Source organism: Kogia breviceps, chromosome 3, assembly GCF_026419965.1.
Source record: "Kogia breviceps isolate mKogBre1 chromosome 3, mKogBre1 haplotype 1, whole genome shotgun sequence".
Taxonomy (NCBI): domain Eukaryota; kingdom Metazoa; phylum Chordata; class Mammalia; order Artiodactyla; family Physeteridae; genus Kogia; species Kogia breviceps.
Window position 1 is genome coordinate 127,711,624 of NC_081312.1, and position 20,057 is coordinate 127,731,680.

A 20,057-nucleotide genomic window follows, 5' to 3' on the forward strand; every position below is an offset into this window, starting at 1 on the left:
AGCAAGGAGTAGGTCGTGTCCATTCCATATTCGGTTTTCGGAAGGGTATCTGTGCTCATTTCAAACTCGAGTTTTATGCGTCACCCCACCTCACCTTTCCCCTGAAGCAGGCATAAGTGTGTTTTCTAAAAGCGTGACTCTGTTCTGTTTGGGGATTCCGTTCATGGGGAGCGATTTTTACATTCCTTCGATAAGTGATATCATAAGTTTCTTTTTTTGTGGGACTTATTTCACTGAGGATGATCGTACCTAAATCCACTCAGGATGCTGCTACCAGCCTCATGACGTGGATTTCATGGCTGAGTGACACTCCATTGGACCTACGTAGCACCACTTGTCCACTTGTTCACTTGTCTTTGTCCACTTGTCCACTTGTCTTTGTCCACTTGGCTCTTTCCTGGGATATGAAACGTGTACCGGAGTGGAGGTTCTTGTCAAGACAGCAGCCCTCAACATTGGGGTCCCTGTGTCTGGTTGATTTTTTCATTTTCCCAAGGTCAACGCCCATGTGTGGAAGTGCCCTATGCTCTGTGGTTCTGTGTTTTACATGGTTTGGGAAAGAGGATACACTTGTGAAGATTGGCTGTTGGCCATTGACATCCCGCCCATCAGCTTAACAAGGCTCCCTTGACTCCGTGGGCTGTCCTGCCTTTCTGGTTTTTAGACTTTTTTCGCCTGGCCCTTTTGCCCCGGGGGGGGGGGCGAGAGATTTCTTTGTAGTGCTGATTTGCTCTCCCAGGTTGCTTGGTTGGCCAAAAAGGGCGTATGCGTTTTTTCCTGAATATATTCAGGAAAAAACGCATACGCCCTTTTTGGCCAACCGCATCATTGTCCACGTTCTGGCACTTTTCATGTGCTATCGGGGCCATTCCGATGTACCCGTTGACATCCGTTTCCTGCAATTCTGCCTTGCGTTCAACGCCTCTTCGTAGCCTGACCTCAATATATTTTGGGGCGATAGTTATCGTTTAGAACTCTGCAGGTTTGGGAAGTGCAGTGCCCCTGAGCTCCATTTCCCAAGTCGCTTTTTTGTGAGTGGGACGCAACACGGCTGGATGGCTTCACGCCCTATTGTCGATCCGCGGTGGCAGGCTGAACCTCTGGTGAATTCTTCTTCGTGATGGGAAATGAGAGTGACATGTGCCCGACCAAACACCTCCAGCGAGTCTCTCATTGGTTCCCCCTCTTGCAGTTCATCCTGCGGACAAATTGCAGACGGTACGAAAGAGGCATGGAAAGGCGCCGAGTCTCCAAGTGGGGAGATTGTTAGTAAGGGGGCCTGAATGGAGAACACGAGCACCAGGAGATGAAAACTGAGGTGAGTTTCAGAAAGCTTTCCCGATCCCACGGTGTAGCATCCGCTGGGTTTCCAATGAGTGCTTTCGCTGTCGGAAGATTGCGTTGAACCTGGAGAGTTTGGACCCATGGAATGGGGAGCACGCAGGATTCCTTTCAAGGGTCTGCATTTGCTTTCCCAACCTCACCAATCGTCTCAGCCCCAAGAGTGTCCAGCCTTATGTCTTCCGCCGCTGGGGCTGTAGATGTGGTCAATCCTGGTTGCATGCCAGTCCCTGAACGCATTTTGGAAGAATTTCTCTCTGTTTTGCCCTGCTTGTTTCTTCTTTATGTTGGAAATGTATCCTCAGAATGGGTCTGAGCTGATTTTCCCTGCTGGTTTTAGGCCGCTTTACACACACTTGATGCACTTACACAGAGATATCAAGACTTAGCTTTTAAGATGCTTACTAGTCGGATAGATACTTGTGCGATGAACAGGGTCTGGTGAGTCCAGTTGATTGAGCAAGGAGTAGGTCGTGTCCATTCCATATTCGGTTTTCGGAAGGGTATCTGTGCTCATTTCAAGCTCGAGTTTTATGCGTCACCCCACCTCACCTTTCCCCTGAAGCAGGCATAAGTGTGTTTTCTAAAAGCGTGACTCTGTTCTGTTTGGGGATTCATTTCATGGGGAGCGATTTTTACATTCCCTCGATAAGTGATATCATAAGTTTCTTTTTTTGTGGGACTTATTTCACTGAGGATGATCGTACCTAAATCCACTCAGGATGCTGCTACCAGCCTCATGACGTGGATTTCATGGCTGAGTGACACTCCTTTGGACCTCCGTAGCACCACTTGTCCACTTGTCCACTTGTCTTTGTCCACTTGGCTCTTTCCTGGGATATGAAACGTGTACCGGAGTGGAGGTTCTTGTCAAGACAGCAGCCCTCAACTTTGGGGTCCCTGTGTCTGGTTGATTTTTTCATTTTCCCAAGGTCAACGCCCATGTGTGGAAGTGCCCTATGCTCTGTGGTTCTGTGTTTTACATGGTTTGGGAAAGAGGATACACTTGTGAAGATTGGCTGTTGGCCATTGACATCCCGCCCATCAGCTTAAAAAGGCTCCCTTGACTCCGTGGCCTGTCCTGCCTTTCTGGTTTTTAGACTTTTTTCGCCTGGCCCTTTTGCCCCGGGGGGGGGCGAGAGATTTCTTTGTAGTGCTGATTTGCTCTCCCAGGTTGCTTGGTTGGCCAAAAAGGGCGTATGCGTTTTTTCCTGAATATATTCAGGAAAAAACGCATACGCCCTTTTTGGCCAACCGCATCATTGTCCACGTTCTGGCGCTTTTCATGTGCTATCGGGGCCATTCCGATGTACCCGTTGACCTCCGTTTCCTGCAATTCTGCCTTGCGTTCAACGCCTCTTCGTAGCCTGACCTCAATATATTTTGGGGCGATAGTTATCGTTTAGAACTCTGCAGGTTTGGGAAGTGCAGTGCCCCTGAGCTCCATTTCCCAAGTCGCTTTTTTGTGAGTGGGACGCAACACGGCTGGATGGCTTCACGCCCTATTGTCGACCCGCGGTGGCAGGCTGAACCTCTGGTGAATTCTTCTTCGTGATGGGAAATGAGAGTGACATGTGCCCGAGCACACACCTCCAGCGAGTCTCTCATTGGTTCCCCCTCTTGCAGTTCATCCTGCGGACAAATTGCAGACGGTACGAAAGAGGCATGGAAAGGCGCCGAGTCTCCAAGTGGGGAGATTGTTAGTAAGGGGGCCTGAATGGAGAACACGAGCACCAGGAGATGAAAACTGAGGTGAGTTTCAGAAAGCTTTCCCGATCCCACGGTGTAGCATCCGCTGGGTTTCCAATGAGTGCTTTCGCTGTCGGAAGATTGCGTTGAACCTGGAGAGTTGGGACCCATGGAATGGGGAGCACGCAGGATTCCTTTCAAGGGTCTGCATTTGCTTTCCCAACCTCACCAATCGTCTCAGCCCCAAGAGTGTCCAGCCTTATGTCTTCTGCCGCTGGGGCTGTAGATGTGGTCAATCCTGGTTGCATGCCAGTCCCTGAACGCATTTTGGAAGAATTTCTCTCTGTTTTGCCCTGCTTGTTTCTTCTTTATGTTGGAAATGTATCCTCAGAATGGGTCTGAGCTGATTTTCCCTGCTGGTTTTAGGCCGCTTTACACACACTTGATGCACTTACACAGAGATATCAAGACTTAGCTTTTAAGATGCTTACTAGTCGGATAGATACTTGTGCGATGAACAGGGTCTGGTGAGTCCAGTTGATTGAGCAAGGAGTAGGTCGTGTCCATTCCATATTCGGTTTTCGGAAGGGTATCTGTGCTCATTTCAAACTCGAGTTTTATGCGTCACCCCACCTCACCTTTCCCCTGAAGCAGGCATAAGTGTGTTTTCTAAAAGCGTGACTCTGTTCTGTTTGGGGATTCCGTTCATGGGGAGCGATTTTTACATTCCTTCGATAAGTGATATCATAAGTTTCTTTTTTTGTGGGACTTATTTCACTGAGGATGATCGTACCTAAATCCACTCAGGATGCTGCTACCAGCCACATGACGTGGATTTCATGGCTGAGTGACACTCCTTTGGACCTCCGCAGCACCACTTGTCCACTTGTTCACTTGTCTTTGTCCACTTGTCCACTTGTCTTTGTCCACTTGGCTCTTTCCTGGGATATGAAACGTGTACCGGAGTGGAGGTTCTTGTCAAGACAGCAGCCCTCAACATTGGGGTCCCTGTGTCTGGTTGAATTTTTCATTTTCCCAAGGTCAACGCCCATGTGTGGAAGTGCCCTATGCTCTGTGGTTCTGTGTTTTACATGGTTTGGGAAAGAGGATACACTTGTGAAGATTGGCTGTTGGCCATTGACATCCCGCCCATCAGCTTAACAAGGCTCTCTTGACTCCGTGGGCTGTCCTGCCTTTCTGGTTTTTAGACTTTTTTCGCCTGGCCCTTTTGCCCCGGGGGGGGGGGGGTGGCGAGAGATTTCTTTGTAGTGCTGATTTGCTCTCCCAGGTTGCTTGGTTGGCCAAAAAGGGCGTATGCGTTTTTTCCTGAATATATTCAGGAAAAAACGCATACGCCCTTTTTGGCCAACCGCATCATTGTCCACGTTCTGGCGCTTTTCATGTGCTATCGGGGCCATTCCGATGTACCCGTTGACATCCGTTTCCTGCAATTCTGCCTTGCGTTGAACGCCTCTTCGTAGCCTGACCTCAATATATTTTGGGGCGATAGTTATCGTTTAGAACTCTGCAGGTTTGGGAAGTGCAGTGCCCCTGAGCTCCATTTCCCAAGTCGCTTTTTTGTGAGTGGGACGCAACACGGCTGGATGGCTTCACGCCCTATTGTCGATCCGCGGTGGCAGGCTGAACCTCTGGTGAATTCTTCTTCGTGATGGGAAATGAGAGTGACATGTGCCCGACCAAACACCTCCAGCGAGTCTCTCATTGGTTCCCCCTCTTGCAGTTCATCCTGCGGACAAATTGCAGACGGTACGAAAGAGGCATGGAAAGGCGCCGAGTCTCCAAGTGGGGAGATTGTTAGTAAGGGGGCCTGAATGGAGAACACGAGCACCAGGAGATGAAAACTGAGGTGAGTTTCAGAAAGCTTTCCCGATCCCACGGTGTAGCATCCGCTGGGTTTCCAATGAGTGCTTTCGCTGTCGGAAGATTGCGTTGAACCTGGAGAGTTGGGACCCATGGAATGGGGAGCACGCAGGATTCCTTTCAAGGGTCTGCATTTGCTTTCCCAACCTCACCAATCGTCTCAGCCCCAAGAGTGTCCAGCCTTATGTCTTCTGCCGCTGGGGCTGTAGATGTGGTCAATCCTGGTTGCATGCCAGTCCCTGAACGCATTTTGGAAGAATTTCTCTCTGTTTTGGCCTGCTTGTTTCTTCTTTGTGTTGGAAATGTATCCTCAGAATGGGTCTGAGCTGATTTTCCCTGCTGGTGTTAGGCCGCTTTACACACACTTGATGCACTTACACAGAGATATCAAGACTTAGCTTTTAAGATGCTTACTAGTCGGATAGATACTTGTGCGATGAACAGGGTCTGGTGAGTCCAGTTTATTGAGCAAGGAGTAGGTCGTGTCCATTCCATATTCGGTTTTCGGAAGGGTATCTGTGCTCATTTCAAGCTCGAGTTTTATGCGTCACCCCACCTCACCTTTCCCCTGAAGCAGGCATAAGTGTGTTTTCTAAAAGCGTGACTCTGTTCTGTTTGGGGATTCATTTCATGGGGAGCGATTTTTACATTCCCTCGATAAGTGATATCATAAGTTTCTTTTTTTGTGGGACTGATTTCACTGAGGATGATCGTACCTAAATCCACTCAGGATGCTGCTACCAGCCTCATGACGTGGATTTCATGGCTGAGTGACACTCCATTGGACCTCCGTAGCACCACTTGTCCACTTGTCCACTTGTCTTTGTCCACTTGGCTCTTTCCTGGGATATGAAACGTGTACCGGAGTGGAGGTTCTTGTCAAGACAGCAGCCCTCAACTTTGGGGTCCCTGTGTCTGGTTGATTTTTTCATGTTCCCAAGGTCAACGCCCATGTGTGGAAGTGCCCTATGCTCTGTGGTTCTGTGTTTTACATGGTTTGGGAAAGAGGATACACTTGTGAAGATTGGCTGTTGGCCATTGACATCCCGCCCATCAGCTTAACAAGGCTCCCTTGAGTCCGTGGGCTGTCCTGCCTTTCTGGTTTTTAGACTTTTTTCGCCTGGCCCTTTTGCCCCGGAGGGGTCGAGAGATTTCTTTGTAGTGCTGATTTGCTCTCCCAGGTTGCTTGGTTGGCCAAAAAGGGCGTATGCGTTTTTTCCTGAATATATTCAGGAAAAAACGCATACGCCCTTTTTGGCCAACCGCATCATTGTCCACGTTCTGGCGCTTTTCATGTGCTATCGGGGCCATTCCGATGTACCCGTTGACATCCGTTTCCTGCAATTCTGCCTTGCGTTCAACGCCTCTTCGTAGCCTGACCTCAATATATTTTGGGGCGATAGTTATCGTTTAGAACTCTGCAGGTTTGGGAAGTGCAGTGCCCCTGAGCTCCATTTCCCAAGTCGCTTTTTTGTGAGTGGGACGCAACACGGCTGGATGGCTTCACGCCCTATTGTCGATCCGGGGTGGCAGGCTGAACCTCTGGTGAATTCTTTTTCGTGATGGGAAATGAGAGTGACATGTGCCCGACCAAACACCTCCAGCGAGTCTCTCATTGGTTCCCCCTCTTGCAGTTCATCCTGCGGACAATTTGCAGACGGTACGAAAGAGGCATGGAAAGGCGCCGAGTCTCCAAGTGGGGAGATTGTTAGTAAGGGGGCCTGAATGGAGAACACGAGCACCAGGAGATGAAAACTGAGGTGAGTTTCAGAAAGCTTTCCCGATCCCACGGTGTAGCATCCGCTGGGTTTCCAATGAGTGCTTTCGCTGTCGGAAGATTGCGTTGAACCTGGAGAGTTGGGACCCATGGAATGGGGAGCACGCAGGATTCCTTTCAAGGGTCTGCATTTGCTTTCCCAACCTCACCAATCGTCTCAGCCCCAAGAGTGTCCAGCCTTATGTCTTCCGCCGCTGGGGCTGTAGATGTGGTCAATCCTGGTTGCATGCCAGTCCCTGAACGCATTTTGGAAGAATTTCTCTCTGTTTTGCCCTGCTTGTTTCTTCTTTATGTTGGAAATGTATCCTCAGAATGGGTCTGAGCTGATTTTCCCTGCTGGTTTTAGGCCGCTTTACACACACTTGATGCACTTACACAGAGATATCAAGACTTAGCTTTTAAGATGCTTACTAGTCGGATAGATACTTGTGCGATGAACAGGGTCTGGTGAGTCCAGTTGATTGAGCAAGGAGTAGGTCGTGTCCATTCCATATTCGGTTTTCGGAAGGGTATGTGTGCTCATTTCAAACTCGAGTTTTATGCGTCACCCCACCTCACCTTTCCCCTGAAGCAGGCATAAGTGTGTTTCCTAAAAGCGTGACTCTGTTCTGTTTGGGGATTCCGTTCATGGGGAGCGATTTTTACATTCCCTCGATAAGTGATATCATAAGTTTCTTTTTTTGTGGGACTTATTTCACTGAGGATGATCGTATCTAAATCCACTCAGGATGCTGCTACCAGCCACATGACGTGGATTTCATGGCTGAGTGACACTCCTTTGGACCTCCGTAGCGCCACTTGTCCACTTGTCCACTTGTCTTTGTCCACTTGGCTCTTTCCTGGGATATGAAACGTGTACCGGAGTGGAGGTTCTTGTCAAGACAGCAGCCCTCAACATTGGGGTCCCTGTGTCTGGTTGATTTTTTCATTTTCCCAAGGTCAACGCCCATGTGTGGAAGTGCCCTATGCTCTGTGGTTCTGTGTTTTACATGGTTTGGGAAAGAGGATACACTTGTGAAGATTGGCTGTTGGCCATTGACATCCCGCCCATCAGCTTAACAAGGCTCCCTTGACTCCGTGGGCTGTCCTGCCTTTCTGGTTTTTAGACTTTTTTCGCCTGGCCCTTTTGCCCCGGGGGGGGGGGCGAGAGATTTCTTTGTAGTGCTGATTTGCTCTCCCAGGTTGCTTGGTTGGCCAAAAAGGGCGTATGCGTTTTTTCCTGAATATATTCAGGAAAAAACGCATACGCCCTTTTTGGCCAACCGCATCATTGTCCACGTTCTGGCGCTTTTCATGTGCTATCGGGGCCATTCCGATGTACCCGTTGACATCCGTTTCCTGCAATTCTGCCTTGCGTTCAACGCCTCTTCGTAGCCTGACCTCAATATATTTTGGGGCGATAGTTATCGTTTAGAACTCTGCAGGTTTGGGAAGTGCAGTGCCCCTGAGCTCCATTTCCCAAGTCGCTTTTTTGTGAGTGGGACGCAACACGGCTGGATGGCTTCACGCCCTATTGTCGATCCGCGGTGGCAGGCTGAACCTCTGGTGAATTCTTCTTCGTGATGGGAAATGAGAGTGACATGTGCCCGACCAAACACCTCCAGCGAGTCTCTCATTGGTTCCCCCTCTTGCAGTTCATCCTGCGGACAAATTGCAGACGGTACGAAAGAGGCATGGAAAGGCGCCGAGTCTCCAAGTGGGGAGATTGTTAGTAAGGGGGCCTGAATGGAGAACACGAGCACCAGGAGATGAAAACTGAGGTGAGTTTCAGAAAGCTTTCCCGATCCCACGGTGTAGCATCCGCTGGGTTTCCAATGAGTGCTTTCGCTGTCGGAAGATTGCGTTGAACCTGGAGAGTTGGGACCCATGGAATGGGGAGCACGCAGGATTCCTTTCAAGGGTCTGCATTTGCTTTCCCAACCTCACCCATCGTCTCAGCCCCAAGAGTGTCCAGCCTTATGTCTTCCGCCGCTGGGGCTGTAGATGTGGTCAATCCTGGTTGCATGCCAGTCCCTGAACGCATTTTGGAAGAATTTCTCTCTGTTTTGCCCTGCTTGTTTCTTCTTTATGTTGGAAATGTATCCTCAGAATGGGTCTGAGCTGATTTTCCCTGCTGGTTTTAGGCCGCTTTACACACACTTGATGCACTTACACAGAGATATCAAGACTTAGCTTTTAAGATGCTTACTAGTCGGATAGATACTTGTGCGATGAACAGGGTCTGGTGAGTCCAGTTGATTGAGCAAGGAGTAGGTCGTGTCCATTCCATATTCGGTTTTCGGAAGGGTATGTGTGCTCATTTCAAACTCGAGTTTTATGCGTCACCCCACCTCACCTTTCCCCTGAAGCAGGCATACGTGTGTTTTCTAAAAGCGTGACTCTGTTCTGTTTGGGGATTCCGTTCATGGGGAGCGATTTTTGCATTCCCTCGATAAGTGATATCATAAGTTTCTTTTTTTGTGGGACTTATTTCACTGAGGATGATCGTATCTAAATCCACTCAGGATGCTGCTACCAGCCACATGACGTGGATTTCATGGCTGAGTGACACTCCTTTGGACCTCCGTAGCACCACTTGTCCACTTGTCCACTTGTCTTTGTCCACTTGGCTCTTTCCTGGGATATGAAACGTGTACCGGAGTGGAGGTTCTTGTCAAGACAGCAGCCCTCAACATTGGGGTCCCTGTGTCTGGTTGATTTTTTCATTTTCCCAAGGTCAACGCCCATGTGTGGAAGTGCCCTATGCTCTGTGGTTCTGTGTTTTACATGGTTTGGGAAAGAGGATACACTTGTGAAGATTGGCTGTTGGCCATTGACATCCCGCCCATCAGCTTAACAAGGCTCCCTTGACTCCGTGGCCTGTCCTGCCTTTCTGGTTTTTAGACTTTTTTCGCCTGGCCCTTTTGCCCAGGGGGGGGGGGGCCGAGAGATTTCTTTGTAGTGCTGATTTGCTCTCCCAGGTTGCTTGGTTGGCCAAAAAGGGCGTATGCGTTTTTTCCTGAATATATTCAGGAAAAAACGCATACGCCCTTTTTGGCCAACCGCATCATTGTCCACGTTCTGGCGCTTTTCATGTGCTATCGGGGCCATTCCGATGTACCCGTTGACATCCGTTTCCTGCAATTCTGCCTTGCGTTCAACGCCTCTTCGTAGCCTGACCTCAATATATTTTGGGGCGATAGTTATCGTTTAGAACTCTGCAGGTTTGGGAAGTGCAGTGCCCCTGAGCTCCATTTCCCAAGTCGCTTTTTTGTGAGTGGGACGCAACACGGCTGGATGGCTTCACGCCCTATTGTCGATCCGGGGTGGCAGGCTGAACCTCTGGTGAATTCTTCTTCGTGATGGGAAATGAGAGTGACATGGGCCCGACCAAACACCTCCAGCGAGTCTCTCATTGGTTCCCCCTCTTGCAGTTCATCCTGCGGACAAATTGCAGACGGTACGAAAGAGGCATGGAAAGGCGCCGAGTCTCCAAGTGGGGAGATTGTTAGTAAGGGGGCCTGAATGGAGAACACGAGCACCAGGAGATGAAAACTGAGGTGAGTTTCAGAAAGCTTTCCCGATCCCACGGTGTAGCATCCGCTGGGTTTCCAATGAGTGCTTTCGCTGTCGGAAGATTGCGTTGAACCTGGAGAGTTGGGACCCATGGAATGGGGAGCACGCAGGATTCCTTTCAAGGGTCTGCATTTGCTTTCCCAACCTCACCAATCGTCTCAGCCCCAAGAGTGTCCAGCCTTATGTCTTCCGCCGCTGGGGCTGTAGATGTGGTCAATCCTGGTTGCATGCCAGTCCCTGAACGCATTTTGGAAGAATTTCTCTCTGTTTTGGCCTGCTTGTTTCTTCTTTATGTTGGAAATGTATCCTCAGAATGGGTCTGAGCTGATTTTCACTGCTGGTTTTAGGCCGCTTTACACACACTTGATGCACTTACACAGAGATATCAAGACTTAGCTTTTAAGATGCTTACTAGTCGGATAGATACTTGTGCGATGAACAGGGTCTGGTGAGTCCAGTTGATTGAGCAAGGAGTAGGTCGTGTCCATTCCATATTCGGTTTTCGGAAGGGTATCTGTGCTCATTTCAAACTCGAGTTTTATGCGTCACCCCACCTCACCTTTCCCCTGAAGCAGGCATAAGTGTGTTTTCTAAAAGCGTGACTCTGTTCTGTTTGGGGATTCCGTTCATGGGGAGCGATTTTTACATTCCTTCGATAAGTGATATCATAAGTTTCTTTTTTTGTGGGACTTATTTCACTGAGGATGATCGTACCTAAATCCACTCAGGATGCTGCTACCAGCCTCATGACGTGGATTTCATGGCTGAGTGACACTCCTTTGGACCTCCGTAGCACCACTTGTCCACTTGTCCACTTGTCTTTGTCCACTTGGCTCTTTCCTGGGATATGAAACGTGTACCGGAGTGGAGGTTCTTGTCAAGACAGCAGCCCTCAACTTTGGGGTCCCTGTGTCTGGTTGATTTTTTCATTTTCCCAAGGTCAACGCCCATGTGTGGAAGTGCCCTATGCTCTGTGGTTCTGTGTTTTACATGGTTTGGGAAAGAGGATACACTTGTGAAGATTGGCTGTTGGCCATTGACATCCCGCCCATCAGCTTAACAAGGCTCCCTTGACTCCGTGGGCTGTCCTGCCTTTCTGGTTTTTAGACTTTTTTCGCCTGGCCCTTTTGCCCCGGGGGGGGGCGAGAGATTTCTTTGTAGTGCTGATTTGCTCTCCCAGGTTGCTTGGTTGGCCAAAAAGGGCGTATGCGTTTTTTCCTGAATATATTCAGGAAAAAACGCATACGCCCTTTTTGGCCAACCGCATCATTGTCCACGTTCTGGCACTTTTCATGTGCTATCGGGGCCATTCCGATGTACCCGTTGACATCCGTTTCCTGCAATTCTGCCTTGCGTTCAACGCCTCTTCGTAGCCTGACCTCAATATATTTTGGGGCGATAGTTATCGTTTAGAACTCTGCAGGTTTGGGAAGTGCAGTGCCCCTGAGCTCCATTTCCCAAGTCGCTTTTTTGTGAGTGGGACGCAACACGGCTGGATGGCTTCACGCCCTATTGTCGATCCGCGGTGGCAGGCTGAACCTCTGGTGAATTCTTCTTCGTGATGGGAAATGAGAGTGACATGTGCCCGACCAAACACCTCCAGCGAGTCTCTCATTGGTTCCCCCTCTTGCAGTTCATCCTGCGGACAAATTGCAGACGGTACGAAAGAGGCATGGAAAGGCGCCGAGTCTCCAAGTGGGGAGATTGTTAGTAAGGGGGCCTGAATGGAGAACACGAGCACCAGGAGATGAAAACTGAGGTGAGTTTCAGAAAGCTTTCCCGATCCCACGGTGTAGCATCCGCTGGGTTTCCAATGAGTGCTTTCGCTGTCGGAAGATTGCGTTGAACCTGGAGAGTTGGGACCCATGGAATGGGGAGCACGCAGGATTCCTTTCAAGGGTCTGCATTTGCTTTCCCAACCTCACCAATCGTCTCAGCCCCAAGAGTGTCCAGCCTTATGTCTTCCGCCGCTGGGGCTGTAGATGTGGTCAATCCTGGTTGCATGCCAGTCCCTGAACGCATTTTGGAAGAATTTCTCTCTGTTTTGCCCTGCTTGTTTCTTCTTTATGTTGGAAATGTATCCTCAGAATGGGTCTGAGCTGATTTTCCCTGCTGGTTTTAGGCCGCTTTACACACACTTGATGCACTTACACAGAGATATCAAGACTTAGCTTTTAAGATGCTTACTAGTCGGATAGATACTTGTGCGATGAACAGGGTCTGGTGAGTCCAGTTGATTGAGCAAGGAGTAGGTCGTGTCCATTCCATATTCGGTTTTCGGAAGGGTATCTGTGCTCATTTCAAGCTCGAGTTTTATGCGTCACCCCACCTCACCTTTCGCTGAAGCAGGCATAAGTGTGTTTTCTAAAAGCGTGACTCTGTTCTGTTTGGGGATTCATTTCATGGGGAGCGATTTTTACATTCCCTCGATAAGTGATATCATAAGTTTCTTTTTTTGTGGGACTTATTTCACTGAGGATGATCGTACCTAAATCCACTCAGGATGCTGCTACCAGCCTCATGACGTGGATTTCATGGCTGAGTGACACTCCTTTGGACCTCCGTAGCACCACTTGTCCACTTGTCCACTTGTCTTTGTCCACTTGGCTCTTTCCTGGGATATGAAACGTGTACCGGAGTGGAGGTTCTTGTCAAGACAGCAGCCCTCAACTTTGGGGTCCCTGTGTCTGGTTGATTTTTTCATTTTCCCAAGGTCAACGCCCATGTGTGGAAGTGCCCTATGCTCTGTGGTTCTGTGTTTTACATGGTTTGGGAAAGAGGATACACTTGTGAAGATTGGCTGTTGGCCATTGACATCCCGCCCATCAGCTTAACAAGGCTCCCTTGACTCCGTGGCCTGTCCTGCCTTTCTGGTTTTTAGACTTTTTTCGCCTGGCCCTTTTGCCCAGGGGGGGGGGGGCGAGAGATTTCTTTGTAGTGCTGATTTGCTCTCCCAGGTTGCTTGGTTGGCCAAAAAGGGCGTATGCGTTTTTTCCTGAATATATTCAGGAAAAAACGCATACGCCCTTTTTGGCCAACCGCATCATTGTCCACGTTCTGGCGCTTTTCATGTGCTATCGGGGCCATTCCGATGTACCCGTTGACATCCGTTTCCTGCAATTCTGCCTTGCGTTCAACGCCTCTTCGTAGCCTGACCTCAATATATTTTGGGGCGATAGTTATCGTTTAGAACTCTGCAGGTTTGGGAAGTGCAGTGCCCCTGAGCTCCATTTCCCAAGTCGCTTTTTTGTGAGTGGGACGCAACACGGCTGGATGGCTTCACGCCCTATTGTCGATCCGCGGTGGCAGGCTGAACCTCTGGTGAATTCTTCTTCGTGATGTGAAATGAGAGTGACATGGGCCCGACCAAACACCTCCAGCGAGTCTCTCATTGGTTCCCCCTCTTGCAGTTCATCCTGCGGACAAATTGCAGACGGTACGAAAGAGGCATGGAAAGGCGCCGAGTCTCCAAGTGGGGAGATTGTTAGTAAGGGGGCCTGAATGGAGAACACGAGCACCAGGAGATGAAAACTGAGGTGAGTTTCAGAAAGCTTTCCCGATCCCACGGTGTAGCATCCGCTGGGTTTCCAATGAGTGCTTTCGCTGTCGGAAGATTGCGTTGAACCTGGAGAGTTGGGACCCATGGAATGGGGAGCACGCAGGATTCCTTTCAAGGGTCTGCATTTGCTTTCCCAACCTCACCAATCGTCTCAGCCCCAAGAGTGTCCAGCCTTATGTCTTCCGCCGCTGGGGCTGTAGATGTGGTCAATCCTGGTTGCATGCCAGTCCCTGAACGCATTTTGGAAGAATTTCTCTCTGTTTTGCCCTGCTTGTTTCTTCTTTATGTTGGAAATGTATCCTCAGAATGGGTCTGAGCTGATTTTCCCTGCTGGTTTTAGGCCGCTTTACACACACTTGATGCACTTACACAGAGATATCAAGACTTAGCTTTTAAGATGCTTACTAGTCGGATAGATACTTGTGCGATGAACAGGGTCTGGTGAGTCCAGTTGATTGAGCAAGGAGTAGGTCGTGTCCATTCCATATTCGGTTTTCGGAAGGGTATCTGTGCTCATTTCAAACTCGAGTTTTATGCGTCACCCCACCTCACCTTTCCCCTGAAGCAGGCATAAGTGTGTTTTCTAAAAGCGTGACTCTGTTCTGTTTGGGGATTCCGTTCATGGGGAGCGATTTTTACATTCCTTCGATAAGTGATATCATAAGTTTCTTTTTTTGTGGGACTTATTTCACTGAGGATGATCGTACCTAAATCCACTCAGGATGCTGCTACCAGCCTCATGACGTGGATTTCATGGCTGAGTGACACTCCATTGGACCTACGTAGCACCACTTGTCCACTTGTTCACTTGTCTTTGTCCACTTGTCCACTTGTCTTTGTCCACTTGGCTCTTTCCTGGGATATGAAACGTGTACCGGAGTGGAGGTTCTTGTCAAGACAGCAGCCCTCAACATTGGGGTCCCTGTGTCTGGTTGATTTTTTCATTTTCCCAAGGTCAACGCCCATGTGTGGAAGTGCCCTATGCTCTGTGGTTCTGTGTTTTACATGGTTTGGGAAAGAGGATACACTTGTGAAGATTGGCTGTTGGCCATTGACATCCCGCCCATCAGCTTAACAAGGCTCCCTTGAGTCCGTGGGCTGTCCTGCCTTTCTGGTTTTTAGACTTTTTTCGCCTGGCCCTTTTGCCCCGGGGGTGGGGGCGAGAGATTTCTTTGTAGTGCTGATTTGCTCTCCCAGGTTGCTTGGTTGGCCAAAAAGGGCGTATGCGTTTTTTCCTGAATATATTCAGGAAAAAACGCATACGCCCTTTTTGGCCAACCGCATCATTGTCCACGTTCTGGCGCTTTTCATGTGCTATCGGGGCCATTCCGATGTACCCGTTGACATCCGTTTCCTGCAATTCTGCCTTGCGTTCAACGCCTCTTCGTAGCCTGACCTCAATATATTTTGGGGCGATAGTTATCGTTTAGAACTCTGCAGGTTTGGGAAGTGCAGTGCCCCTGAGCTCCATTTCCCAAGTCGCTTTTTTGTGAGTGGGACGCAACACGGCTGGATGGCTTCACGCCCTATTGTCGATCCGCGGTGGCAGGCTGAACCTCTGGTGAATTCTTCTTCGTGATGGGAAATGAGAGTGACATGTGCCCGACCAAACACCTCCAGCGAGTCTCTCATTGGTTCCCCCTCTTGCAGTTCATCCTGCGGACAAATTGCAGACGGTACGAAAGAGGCATGGAAAGGCGCCGAGTCTCCAAGTGGGGAGATTGTTAGTAAGGGGGCCTGAATGGAGAACACGAGCACCAGGAGATGAAAACTGAGGTGAGTTTCAGAAAGCTTTCCCGATCCCACGGTGTAGCATCCGCTGGGTTTCCAATGAGTGCTTTCGCTGTCGGAAGATTGCGTTGAACCTGGAGAGTTGGGACCCATGGAATGGGGAGCACGCAGGATTCCTTTCAAGGGTCTGCATTTGCTTTCCCAACCTCACCAATCGTCTCAGCCCCAAGAGTGTCCAGCCTTATGTCTTCCGCCGCTGGGGCTGTAGATGTGGTCAATCCTGGTTGCATGCCAGTCCCTGAACGCATTTTGGAAGAATTTCTCTCTGTTTTGGCCTGCTTGTTTCTTCTTTATGTTGGAAATGTATCCTCAGAATGGGTCTGAGCTGATTTTCCCTGCTGGTTTTAGGCCGCTTTACACACACTTGATGCACTTACACAGAGATATCAAGACTTAGCTTTTAAGATGCTTACTAGTCGGATAGATACTTGTGCGATGAACAGGGTCTGGTGAGTCCAGTTGATTGAGCAAGGAGTAGGTCGTGTCCATTCCATATTCGGTTTTCGGAAGGGTATCTGTGCTCATTTCAAGCTCGAGTTTTATGCGTCACCCCACCTCACCTTTCCCCTGAAGCAGGCATAAGTGTGTTTTCTAAAAGCGTGACTCTGTTCTGTTTGGGGATTCATTTCATGGGGAGCGATTTTTACATTCCCTCGATAAGTGATATCATAAGTTTCTTTTTTTGTGGGACTTATTTCACTGAGGATGATCGTACCTAAATCCACTCAGGATGCTGCTACCAGCCTCATGACGTGGATTTCATGGCTGAGTGACACTCCTTTGGACCTCCGTAGCACCACTTGTCCACTTGTCCACTTGTCTTTGTCCACTTGGCTCTTTCCTGGGATATGAAACGTGTACCGGAGTGGAGGTTCTTGTCAAGACAGCAGCCCTCAACTTTGGGGTCCCTGTGTCTGGTTGATTTTTTCATTTTCCCAAGGTCAACGCCCATGTGTGGAAGTGCCCTATGCTCTGTGGTTCTGTGTTTTACATGGTTTGGGAAAGAGGATACACTTGTGAAGATTGGCTGTTGGCCATTGACATCCCGCCCATCAGCTTAACAAGGCTCCCTTGACTCCGTGGGCTGTCCTGCCTTTCTGGTTTTTAGACTTTTTTCGCCTGGCCCTTTTGCCCGGGGGGGGGGGGGCGAGAGATTTCTTTGTAGTGCTGATTTGCTCTCCCAGGTTGCTTGGTTGGCCAAAAAGGGCGTATGCGTTTTTTCCTGAATATATTCAGGAAAAAACGCATACGCCCTTTTTGGCCAACCGCATCATTGTCCACGTTCTGGCACTTTTCATGTGCTATCGGGGCCATTCCGATGTACCCGTTGACATCCGTTTCCTGCAATTCTGCCTTGCGTTCAACGCCTCTTCGTAGCCTGACCTCAATATATTTTGGGGCGATAGTTATCGTTTAGAACTCTGCAGGTTTGGGAAGTGCAGTGCCCCTGAGCTCCATTTCCCAAGTCGCTTTTTTGTGAGTGGGACGCAACACGGCTGGATGGCTTCACGCCCTATTGTCGATCCGCGGTGGCAGGCTGAACCTCTGGTGAATTCTTCTTCGTGATGGGAAATGAGAGTGACATGTGCCCGACCAAACACCTCCAGCGAGTCTCTCATTGGTTCCCCCTCTTGCAGTTCATCCTGCGGACAAATTGCAGACGGTACGAAAGAGGCATGGAAAGGCGCCGAGTCTCCAAGTGGGGAGATTGTTAGTAAGGGGGCCTGAATGGAGAACACGAGCACCAGGAGATGAAAACTGAGGTGAGTTTCAGAAAGCTTTCCCGATCCCACGGTGTAGCATCCGCTGGGTTTCCAATGAGTGCTTTCGCTGTCGGAAGATTGCGTTGAACCTGGGGAGTTGGGACCCATGGAATGGGGAGCACGCAGGATTCCTTTCAAGGGTCTGCATTTGCTTTCCCAACCTCACCAATCGTCTCAGCCCCAAGAGTGTCCATCCTTATGTCTTCCGCCGCTGGGGCTGTAGATGTGGTCAATCCTGGTTGCATGCCAGTCCCTGAACGCATTTTGGAAGAATTTCTCTCTGTTTTGCCCTGCTTGTTTCTTCTTTGTGTTGGAAATGTATCCTCAGAATGGGTCTGAGCTGATTTTCCCTGCTGGTTTTAGGCCGCTTTACACACACTTGATGCACTTACACAGAGATATCAAGACTTAGCTTTTAAGATGCTTACTAGTCGGATAGATACTTGTGCGATGAACAGGGTCTGGTGAGTCCAGTTGATTGAGCAAGGAGTAGGTCGTGTCCATTCCATATTCGGTTTTCGGAAGGGTATCTGTGCTCATTTCAAGCTCGAGTTTTATGCGTCACCCCACCTCACCTTTCCCCTGAAGCAGGCATAAGTGTGTTTTCTAAAAGCGTGACTCTGTTCTGTTTGGGGATTCATTTCATGGGGAGCGATTTTTACATTCCCTCGATAAGTGATATCATAAGTTTCTTTTTTTGTGGGACTTATTTCACTGAGGATGATCGTACCTAAATCCACTCAGGATGCTGCTACCAGCCTCATGACGTGGATTTCATGGCTGAGTGACACTCCTTTGGACCTCCGTAGCACCACTTGTCCACTTGTCCACTTGTCTTTGTCCACTTGGCTCTTTCCTGGGATATGAAACGTGTACCGGAGTGGAGGTTCTTGTCAAGACAGCAGCCCTCAACTTTGGGGTCCCTGTGTCTGGTTGATTTTTTCATTTTCCCAAGGTCAACGCCCATGTGTGGAAGTGCCCTATGCTCTGTGGTTCTGTGTTTTACATGGTTTGGGAAAGAGGATACACTTGTGAAGATTGGCTGTTGGCCATTGACATCCCGCCCATCAGCTTAACAAGGCTCCCTTGACTCCGTGGCCTGTCCTGCCTTTCTGGTTTTTAGACTTTTTTCGCCTGGCCCTTTTGCCCCGGGGGGGGGCGAGAGATTTCTTTGTAGTGCTGATTTGCTCTCCCAGGTTGCTTGGTTGGCCAAAAAGGGCGTATGCGTTTTTTCCTGAATATATTCAGGAAAAAACGCATACGCCCTTTTTGGCGAACCGCAACATTGTCCACGTTCTGGCGCTTTTCATGTGCTATCGGGGCCATTCCGATGTACCCGTTGACCTCCGTTTCCTTCAGTTCTGCCTTGCGTTCAACGCCTCTTCGTAGCCTGACCTCAATATATTTGGGGGCGATAGTTATCGTTTAGAACTCTGCAGGTTTGGGAAGTGCAGTGCCCCTGAGCTCCATTTCCCAAGTCGCTTTTTTGTGAGTGGGACGCAACACGGCTGGATGGCTTCACGCCCTATTGTCGATCCGCGGTGGCAGGCTGAACCTCTGGTGAATTCTTCTTCGTGATGGGAAATGAGAGTGACATGTGCCCGACCATACACCTCCAGCGAGTCTCTCATTGGTTCCCCCTCTTGCAGTTCATCCTGCGGACAAATTGCAGACGGTACGAAAGAGGCATGGAAAGGCGCCGAGTCTCCAAGTGGGGAGATTGTTAGTAAGGGGGCCTGAATGGAGAACACGAGCACCAGGAGATGAAAACTGAGGTGAGTTTCAGAAAGCTTTCCCGATCCCACGGTGTAGCATCCGCTGGGTTTCCAATGAGTGCTTTCGCTGTCGGAAGATTGCGTTGAACCTGGGGAGTTGGGACCCATGGAATGGGGAGCACGCAGGATTCCTTTCAAGGGTCTGCATTTGCTTTCCCAACCTCACCAATCGTCTCAGCCCCAAGAGTGTCCATCCTTATGTCTTCCGCCGCTGGGGCTGTAGATGTGGTCAATCCTGGTTGCATGCCAGTCCCTGAACGCATTTTGGAAGAATTTCTCTCTGTTTTGGCCTGCTTGTTTCTTCTTTGTGTTGGAAATGTATCCTCAGAATGGGTCTGAGCTGATTTTCCCTGCTGGTTTTAGGCTGCTTTACACACACTTGATGCACTTACACAGAGATATCAAGACTTAGCTTTTAAGATGCTTACTAGTCGGATAGATAATTGTGCGATGAACAGGGTCTGGTGAGTCCAGTTGATTGAGCAAGGAGTAGGTCGTGTCCATTCCATATTCGGTTTTCGGAAGGGTATGTGTGCTCATTTCAAACTCGAGTTTTATGCGTCACCCCACCTCACCTTTCCCCTGAAGCAGGCATAAGTGTGTTTTCTAAAAGCGTGACTCTGTTCTGTTTGGGGATTCATTTCATGGGGAGCGATTTTTACATTCCCTCGATAAGTGATATCATAAGTTTCTTTTTTTGTGGGACTTATTTCACTGAGGATGATCGTACCTAAATCCACTCAGGATGCTGCTACCAGCCTCATGACGTGGATTTCATGGCTGAGTGACACTCCTTTGGACCTCCGTAGCACCACTTGTCCACTTGTCCACTTGTCTTTGTCCACTTGGCTCTTTCCTGGGATATGAAACGTGTATCGGAGTGGAGGTTCTTGTCAAGACAGCAGCCCTCAACATTGGGGTCCCTG